The sequence below is a fragment of the Choloepus didactylus genome, chromosome 12 (assembly GCF_015220235.1).
Source record: "Choloepus didactylus isolate mChoDid1 chromosome 12, mChoDid1.pri, whole genome shotgun sequence".
Taxonomy (NCBI): domain Eukaryota; kingdom Metazoa; phylum Chordata; class Mammalia; order Pilosa; family Megalonychidae; genus Choloepus; species Choloepus didactylus.
The window spans coordinates 31989117-31998797 of record NC_051318.1 but is presented as its reverse complement, the minus strand read 5'-3'; the positions used below and the strand labels follow the sequence as shown (position 1 = coordinate 31998797).

At 33.9% G+C, this 9681-nt stretch overlaps 1 pseudogene; it reads left to right on the top strand.

Annotated features, from left to right (window-relative positions):
• Positions 1-8647: 8647 nt before the first annotated feature.
• Positions 8648-9414, top strand: LOC119506801 (annotated as a pseudogene).
• The last annotated feature ends 267 nt before the right edge of the window (positions 9415-9681 follow it).

Here is a 9681-nt window from a genome sequence, read left to right as displayed (position 1 = left end):
ATATTTATTTAATTTTTTGTATTGTTCCATATTAAATCCCTTCTAATTTCTGTCTGTATATATATTTTTAGACATTTTCTTTGTGGTTGCCATTGAGCTTAAATTTTATTTTCTAAATCTATAGCAATTGTGTTTGAATTGATACCAACTTGGCTTCAATATCATACACATACACTGTTTCTGTAACCCTCTGTTCCCCTATCTTTTGGTTGTGTTTTACAAATTACATTTTTATACATGTAATGTCCAAAACTATAGAACTATTATGGCTTTTTTATGTATTTGAATTTCAGAACATGTAACAATTAAAAAGTGAGATACATACCATAAAATACAATAGTACTGCCCTTTGTAATTGCCCATATGATTGCCTTTACCCTTGGTCTTCATTTTTTTATGTCACTTTGATCTATTGTTTAGTGTACTTTTCTTTCAGTCTGAAGGACTACCTTTAACATTGCTTATAGGACAGGTCAAGTAGCGATAATCTCCCCCAGCTTTTGTTTATCAGGAAATGTCTTAATCTCACACCCATTTTTGAAAGAAATTCTTCTGGGATATAAAATTCTTGTTTGGCATTTGTTTTCCTTCAGCACATTAAATATTTTATCCCACTGCCTCCTTGCCTCCATGATTTCTGATGAGAAAATCAGCACAAGGGACTCCCTTTTACATGATGTATTGCTTTTCTCTTGCAATTTTCAGAACTCTTTCCTTGTCCTTGTTATTTGACAGTTTGACTAAATGTCTGTGCCTAGTTCTCTTTGAATTTGTTGCTTGTGAGGTTCCTTGGGTTTCTTGAATGTGTATGTTATTTCTGCCATTATTTCTTTGAATATTCCTTCCGCATTTTTCTCTTTCTTCTCCTTTTGGGAGTCCCTTATTGCACATATTGCAATAGTTGGTGGTGTCCTACAGGTCTGTTAGGCTCTGGTCAATTTTTATCACTGTTTTTTATTTCTGCTCCTTAGACTGAGTAACTTCAATTGTCTTCTCTTCTAGTTCAGTGATTCTTTATTCTGTCAGTTCCAATGTGCTATTGAAATTCTGTAGGGAAGTTTTTATTTCACATACTCCATTTTGTCTTTTTTATAATTTATGTATTCATTGACATTCTTATAGTATCTAGTATTCATTTGTTGTGTTACTGAAACTCTTAATTCTTTCTCCATGTTTTCATTTATCTATTGCGTATACTGAAGATCTTTTTTTTTTTTTTAAGTCTTTTTCCACTATGTCCAAAGACAGGTCTTCTTCATTGCTGGATTTTGGGGTTTTATCTTGTCCCTTTTGATGTTCCATCATTTCTCGTTTCTTTGTTTGCTTTGTAATGTCTTGTTAAACACTGTACATTTTAATATTTTAAAAAGTTAACTTTGGGATTTCATCCCTGTGCTGTCTATTCCTTAAATTTGTATCTAGCTAGTGATACAATAGGGATTTCCATGAGTGTCAGGAGCTTACAAGAACAAAACAAACCAATGCAAATTATCTGTGTTGGCTGGTGATATCCTTAAAAATTTATCCCTCATACCAATAAGATCAGCCCAAGGCAAATGTGAAGTTCTAGGTCCTCTCCTTCTTTTCTGAGCCTGACTTTGGTCCTGGGGTTTTGCTTCCTGGTGGACTTAGCAATACTCCCATTTACAGGGATTTGAATGCCCCCTCTACTGCCTATGAAATGGCATTCTCTTCCTCCTGGGTGCTCTATTGTATAACATAAAGCAGATAATCCTTTGTCCTAGGCCACTTCAAATTAAATTTTCCTTACATTGCTTTAGCTGTCTGCCAGCAGCTTCTGCCTGAAGGGCAAGTTCTCAGAGGTTGAACTAGAGAGGAGCTTCCTGGTTCAGTCTTTCAGGCTGCCATCCTGTAGATTGGCAATGACATACAGGCACCACAGTATGCACATAGGAGTTACACTGCTCACTGTAGAACAGGGCCAGGGAGCCACAATAGGAGATCAGTCTGGATACATACTGTTCTGGGGAGTGGGTGGGAGAGGAGCCAGCAAGGGCATCACAAGCATCTCTTACCAATTTTTAAAGGTCCATTTTCCTGATTAGGCACTACTCCATTTACTACAACCCATTAACTGTTTTGCAGAGCTCTGGGGAAGATGTCTATGCCAGTTTTGGGTAGTTGTTCAAAGATTCTGTGGAGTAACAGCACCCTGGAACAGTTTATGCTGCCATCTTGATCAGCCTGGAATCTTTATTATCAGGAGCTTTCATAAACCTGTTCTGTTTAAGTATGGATATAAGTTGACTTTCATATACTTCCAACAATATTCACTTCAGAGGTAGAATAAATAGAAATACCCAATTCCCATGAAAAACAATAAAAAATGAAACTTTTTGTTTCTAGTTCTAACATTCTTTAGACCAGTTAATGGTGTGCAGGTATGAAAATCATATGAACTTTATTTAGTATGTGAAATGCCTAGTAAAATGTTCATGTTTGAATACTCATAAATATACTTTGAATCAGACAAGCTTTAATTCATGTAATACTAGTGCACTTCTAGGTATAAATATAAATCCTGACTATTGCTCTTCTTCTTGATAAATACTCATAAGAAGAGAAACTCTTAGCTTATACTTTCATATATCGATTTTCTTCAATTGAAAACCACTAGAGCAGAAGCACATTATTCAAAAATATTCCTTTTAAGCCTCCTGGGTGGATATCATCATCTAAAAGTCTTTCTCTTACTTGTGGTAAATATATTGTCAAGTATAGAAAATGCAGCAATGATCTTATTATAAAAAGTACTACTACTGCATGATTATGAGACACATATTAAATTAACTGTTTTTTTAACAAGTATGAATGCATTCTACTTCAAAGCATTTTTATATTGCTTGTTTATGAACACACCATTTGGATGACAATAATTCAATGTGTCATAATTATGAAGGAAAACTTCTTAGGGGATAGAGCAAAACCATTTTGAGTTGTTTCTGCTAATTAGCTTTACCATCCAGATTTATGTGAATACTGGCAATTATAATTATGTGTCTAATATTGTCTGTCATAGATAGCTTCCTATGACTCCCTAGAACAATAAAGTGCTTTCATATATAGAATTTCATTTAGTTTTCTTTTTTCAGTTTGGCAATATTACTTTTATGGAAAATGTAATTTTCACCAATTTAGAGAAAGGATGTAACAAAGGCATAAAAAGGCTAAGTGACTACATGTAACTAAGAAATTGAGTGGAGAGCCAACCAAAACCAGGATTTTTTTCTTATTTTTTCTATTTTGAAATAATTTTAGATTCACAAGAAATAATAAAAAAATGTAGAGGGAGGTCTTTGGTCCCTACCCATTTCCTTCAGTAGTAGCATCCTGCAGAAGTATAGTATAATATCAAAACTAAAAAATTAGTTTTTATATGCAGAACTTATTCAGATTTTGTCAGTTTTATATGCACTCATTTGTGTTTGTGCATGTATATATATATGCAGGTGTTTGTGTGTGTAGTTCTGTGATATTTTTTCACGTGTGTAAATTTGTGTAGCACCATCACAATCAAGATCATCTCAAGACTCCCTCAAGCTAACCCTCTAGAGCTGCCCTCCATTCTTTGGCACCCACCGATCTGTTCTCCATTTCTATAATTTTGTCATTTTGAGACTGTTACATAAATGGAAGTATATAGCATATGATCCTTTGAGGTTGACTTTTTACACTCAAGCATAATGCCCTTGGGCTCCATCTAAGCAGTTGTACCTATGAATAGGTGATTCATTTTTATTGCTGTATTCCATGGCATGAATGAACCACTGTATATTTATTTATTCACTTATTGAGACAGTTTCTGGTGACTTTCAGTTTGGGGCTTTTACAAAGAAAGCTGATATGAATATTCATACACAGGATTTGCATGGACATAGATTTCTATTTCTCTGAGATAAATACCTAATTGTGCAATTGCTGAGTCATGTGGTAAGCAAACATTTAACTTTTTAAGTAAATGTCAAACTATTTTCCAGAGTGACTATACCATTTTACATTCTCATGAGCAATATATTAGTGATCCAGTTTCTCTGCATTGTCACACAACATTTGATATTGTCACTATTTTTTTTATTTTAACTGTCCTAATAGATGTATAGTGGTGCTGCATTATCATTTTAATTTATATTTCCCTTATGACTAATGATATTGAATGCCTTTTTTTATGTGCTTTTTTGCCACCTGCATATCTTCTTTGGTGAAATGTGTGTTCGTGTCTTTTCCCCATATTCTAATTGGATTGTACTTTTATTTACTCTTGAATTTTGAGAGTTCTTTACAGTTTCTAAATACCAGTCTTTCTTTAATCAGATATGCAGTTTGCAAATATTTTCTCTCAGACTATAGTTTGTCTTTCCATTCTCTTAAATGAGTCTTTTCCAATGGAAACATTTTAAATTTTGATGATTTTTTCCTATTATGGACTGTGCTTCTGGTGTCTCTTACAGTAACTCTTTGCCTAGCCTTCGATATGTAATATGTTCTCTTTTTTTTCTAAAAGTTTTATAAATATTCACTTTACATTTAAGTCAATGATCCACTCTGAGTTAAATTTTGAATGAGTAATAAAGTTTAGGTTGAGGTTTAGTATTATTATTTCTTTTTTTTTTTTGACCATGGTTATCTAATTACTCAAGCACCATTTGATGAAAATGTTATCCTTCCTCCAGTGAACTGTTTGTGCACCTTTAAAAATCAGTTGGACATACCTGTGTGGGTCAATTTCTGCATTCCTTATTCTTCTCCTTTGAAATATGTGTTTCTCCTTTCCACATGTTCACTGTTCGGATGTAGATATGTAATTGATTTTTGTTTGCTGGTCTTGTATCCTGTGGCTTTGCTGAACTCACCTATTTATTGTTGGAGATTTTTGGAGACTCATTGGGATTTTTTAAACACACAAGCTTATCATCAAACAGCTGCAAATATGGACAGTTTTTTTTTCTTTCTTTCCAAACAGTATGCTTTTAATTTCTTTTCTTTGTTTCTTTTTCCTTTACTTATTGTGCATGCTAAAACTCAAGTGCTATATTGGCTGAGAGTGGTGTGAATGGACTTCTTGCCTTGTACCTGATATTAGGGTAAAAGCATTCAGTCTTTCATGATTGAGAATATTCATTATAAAATTTTGTAGATCCTCTTTATCAAGTTAGAATTTCCCTTTATGCCTACTTTGTTTGGACTGTTTATCAGGATTTTTTTAAATCTAGGACTTGATATCTATTTAAGTGTGGAAATTTTCTGTGAGATTTCATGACAATATTTTTGTCTATTTAGGTTTAGACCAACGTTCCCTACTTTGTTTCTTTCCATGCACTTTTGAATAACAAAAAAAATAATTCATACACTCCATAACACACACTCTATTGAAAATTAAGAGTAGATTATTCTCACCAAAATTTTAATTTGTATCTCTTACTTAGAAGTATTTTATTCATTTTTCATCAGTGAAATTAAGAAGAATATAGTTGAAAAGGGGGCAGAATGCAAACAGATAAAAACAGATAATGCTGAGACAGTATTGCATAATGGATAAGATTGTGTTCTCTGGGGCTGAAAGGTCCTGGCTTTACACTCAAGCTTCTCCACTTACTACCATGAGAGCCTCATGGATACAAAGGCAATTATAAGGATAATTGTTTCATCTCAATATGATCATCATGATGACTGAATTAATTAATTCATGTCAATTTCTTGGAATCACATCAGATATCCATTATCCTCTCAGTGATTGTTAGCTATTAATAACATTGCATGGCTTTGGCCACCAGTGAGATTAAACTTTTTACCCCATGTTTTAAAATTCTTTCTTCGGGGATTCCTTTTTCAATCTCTTCTCTTGTGGATTTAATGTTCCTGTTTTTTCAATATACTTACATTATCTAAGCATTCCTCTTACTGATTGTTGTATTTTTATAGGGTTTTGGAAGCAAATGTAATTGAAATTTTGAATCAATATTTCAAATAAATAATTATTTATAATAGTCAACAATGAAACTTAAAAGTTCCTGGGAATCTTTTCTATTATAACATTCACGAATTACATTCTTGTGAATGCTAGTAGACATATTGAAGCAGAATTTTAATGAGTTGGCCAATATGTGGATAAAATGCATGGTGCCTAAATTCTGTTTATGTCTGCAAAATTTAATGGTAACCTGACAAAATTACCCTTCTTTCCATTAAAGACACTGGTAGTATTCCAATAATTTAAGTTCTGGTTCCAAATAGAATATAAAAGTGTTTTAAATATAAGGAAAAAGGAAACCTCAAAACCACCTTGAAAACATATTGAGACCTAAAATATTTCTGAACTTTTAAAGGGCCCCCAGAGTATAGAACAAAGTCTGGGGATAATGTCTTGAAATGAACAGATGAGTACTTTCTGGCTGTAATCCCTCAGGCCAAATATACTGTGTGATTTGGCCTAAAACACTATTTCCACTTTCTATTTTGCTTAACTCTAGAGTGTTTAATAAAATGCCATAAAGAGTAAATATTTGCTTTGGTAAGCTTATTTTTCTAACAGCTGCTCAAGGCATCCAGCTATACTCTCATGGTTAATGCCTCTGTTCTTATTATAAAATTATTATAAATTGTGGATATTTTATTCATTCATGTAGTCCATGTCTACTATATGTAAGACACTAATCTGGTCACTAAAATTACAGGGTTGATCAGGAGACACAAAGACTCTACTTCATGAGATTTATTCTATTGGAAAGACTGACAATAAACTAATTAAAAAAAACAAATGAATGTAAAATATGATTTCAGGTAATGGTGTGAGCAATGAAGGATAATGAAGCAGAATGAGGGATGGGGTGCAATGGATGTACTATTTTAGAAAGTGATCATAGAAGATTTCTTTGACCAAGTAATGAGAGAGATAAAAGCCCAAATGGAAGAAGTGAGGAAGGTTAGAATTTTTTTCAGTTAAAGGGACAGAAAGTGCTGAGGCTCTGAAGTAGGATGAATGAGTGATCTATTTAAATGATAAGATTATTCATGGCCTATTAAATGAGGTTTAAGGTCATGTGAAAAAACACAGAGCTATACCATGAACAGATTTTAAGGCAGCCTCAAAACTGTTCTGAGCTCCCGATTAATTGTCCACCGAGCCCACAGTATTAAAGAACAAAGCATCAGGAGCTACTGTAATCATTGTTTACATGTTCATCTTTCTTAGTAGATTTTGTGTATTTCAGTCACACACACATCTCAGTGTCCAAAAAGTCCCAAATCTGTGTGGTATGGATCAGGCATCAAATCAACATTTGAAAGGTTTAAAATTCTTAAGATTGGGGAAATAAATTTGTTCCAAGAACATGATGGAGCTTGTGTTTCAGCTGATTTTTACATATAGAATACCTGGCCATTCTAGGAAACAATAAAATATAAGATTTAAATAATAAAATTAACTAAATCTCAACTGTATTAGTTGTCACAATGGACTAAACTTTCACTTTACAACACCTAAATACTCACACTGAATTAAAACAAAATCTACATTATTTGCAAGGAAATCAAATAATTATAATGGAAATGTTCACATAAAAAGGATAAATGAGTTATTCTAGGAAAATAACAAAATAAACCTGGACAGAAATATTAATATTATACTAAAGTGTACTTGAGGGGTATTACATAATGATAAACAGAATAACTCACCAGAGCATTATAAAAATGCATAATCAACATGCATCTAAAATATAACTGCAAAATATAACAAAACACAAAATAAAAATTGACTGAATTAGAAGCAGAAATTGACACACACAAACCTGAGTGTAAACTCACTCAGAAACTGATAATGCAAACAACAAAAATTAATAAGAGTATATAAATTGACATAGGTCTAATTGTCACATATAAAGTACCACCCCTAAATACACTTTTTTTTTAGTGCACATAGAGCCTTCACAAAAATTGAAGGTGTTCTAGCATCAAAGTAATTTCAATAAATAGTAAAGATGCAATAGACTATAAAATTAGAAATAAATAGCAAAGATAACTTCCAAGCCCCATAGATTTAAAAATGCATCAGTATTCTTCAAAATGATTCAAGGGTCTAAATAGAAATTATAGAAGATACTTCAAAGTATTCTTAACCCAATCACAATGAGATACTACATTTAGATGCAGCTAATTATTCTCTTGTATCTGATTACACTGACTAACATAATTACTATCCAGTTGCAAGAAGAAAATTATTTGGTTCTATAAAAATAAAATAATTTTGCATGCCCAAAATACCATAAACACAGTCAAAATAAAAATGGCAAACAAACAGGAGAATGGAGGTGAGGGGAACTCTTTGCAATCCCAGAGTTGGAGCTACAAATAAGAGGGAAGAGGCAGGTGGCCACTACAGCAGCAGAAAGATGATGGTTGGGGCGGGATACGAGGGAGGATGTGAAGAGGAGGCATGGGAAGGGCGGGCTGGTGTTGTGTAGATGGCAGTGCTGGTGGCAGTGAGGACAGCAGTGGTCCCAGAGGTGGCAGTAGCTAAGCAGTGGTAGTGGCCTCCAGGAAATGTATGAAAAGATGCTGCTAGATGCAGAGTTGAAGTCATCTGTGGGTGGCTGAAGAACCAGAAGATGGAATGCCTGAGTGACTGAAGAAAATGGGTGTTAATGCCTCTAATTCACTATGTCCCCAGAGGGTAGAGGGAAACTCACAAGCACAACAAACTTTTACAGAAATATCATCCTAGTCTCAGCAAAGCTCCTGTTTCTGTGGCCATGAGAAACCACAAAGCATGGGGGTGGGGGTGGGGGTGGGAGGGAGAACCTCTGGCTTTATCACTCTCAAAAATAAATTTATTAAATGTCAAAAATCTAAAATGTAGTAGATCTGTAGATCATGCCAAGCAGATATGAGATCTCATCTCTAGGTGAAATATTAGAGATGTCAATTTATTAGTGGAAGAATCTGAGGAAACTTGAGCCTTGAAAGAGCTTTCTCTACAAGCCAGTTTGGCTAGACCACAAGCCTGGACATTGCAGAAATATATAGACCATCTGTATGCATGCAAGTATTATACTGATGTAGATTTAATACTTCAAGAAACTTGTTTTCCTGTTCATCATGCCATTTTGGTAGCAAGCTATCCATTTTTCAAAACTCTGCGGTCTCCCTTACCTGAGTATGGAGCAGAGATAATAATGGACAGCAACACAACTGGTATAGATTTGTCCATGCTTTCTGCTTTGTTACACAATCTTTTTACAAGAGAGTTTAGAATGGAGAGGAGGACTCAAGGTTTCAAAATGTCAGCTTAGTGAAAAACTTTAAACAACAAATTCCTTTGATGTAGATATGCCTGGACTCTTTGATTACTATGTTGTTAAGATTGTGTTGTTGCTGTTCTTCAGATTTTATACTGTTTGAAGCTTTTGCAGAAATCAAAACTCCCTCATTTTTAACTGCAGGCCTTCTGTGGAAAATCTCAGTGAAGTTCAGACTTTTAACCCAGGAAAGCTATATATGACCAGCGTAGAAGAAGTCATGGAACTTTACCACATAGCACTGTTCTTGAAATTTAATATGTTTTACAAGGTTCAACTTATACATCAAACAACAGCCTTGGGTGTACAAAGTACAGTGAGTGCTAGACTCATGTGCCCTCTTCATGTAATTTGAACTAAAAATTTTAAG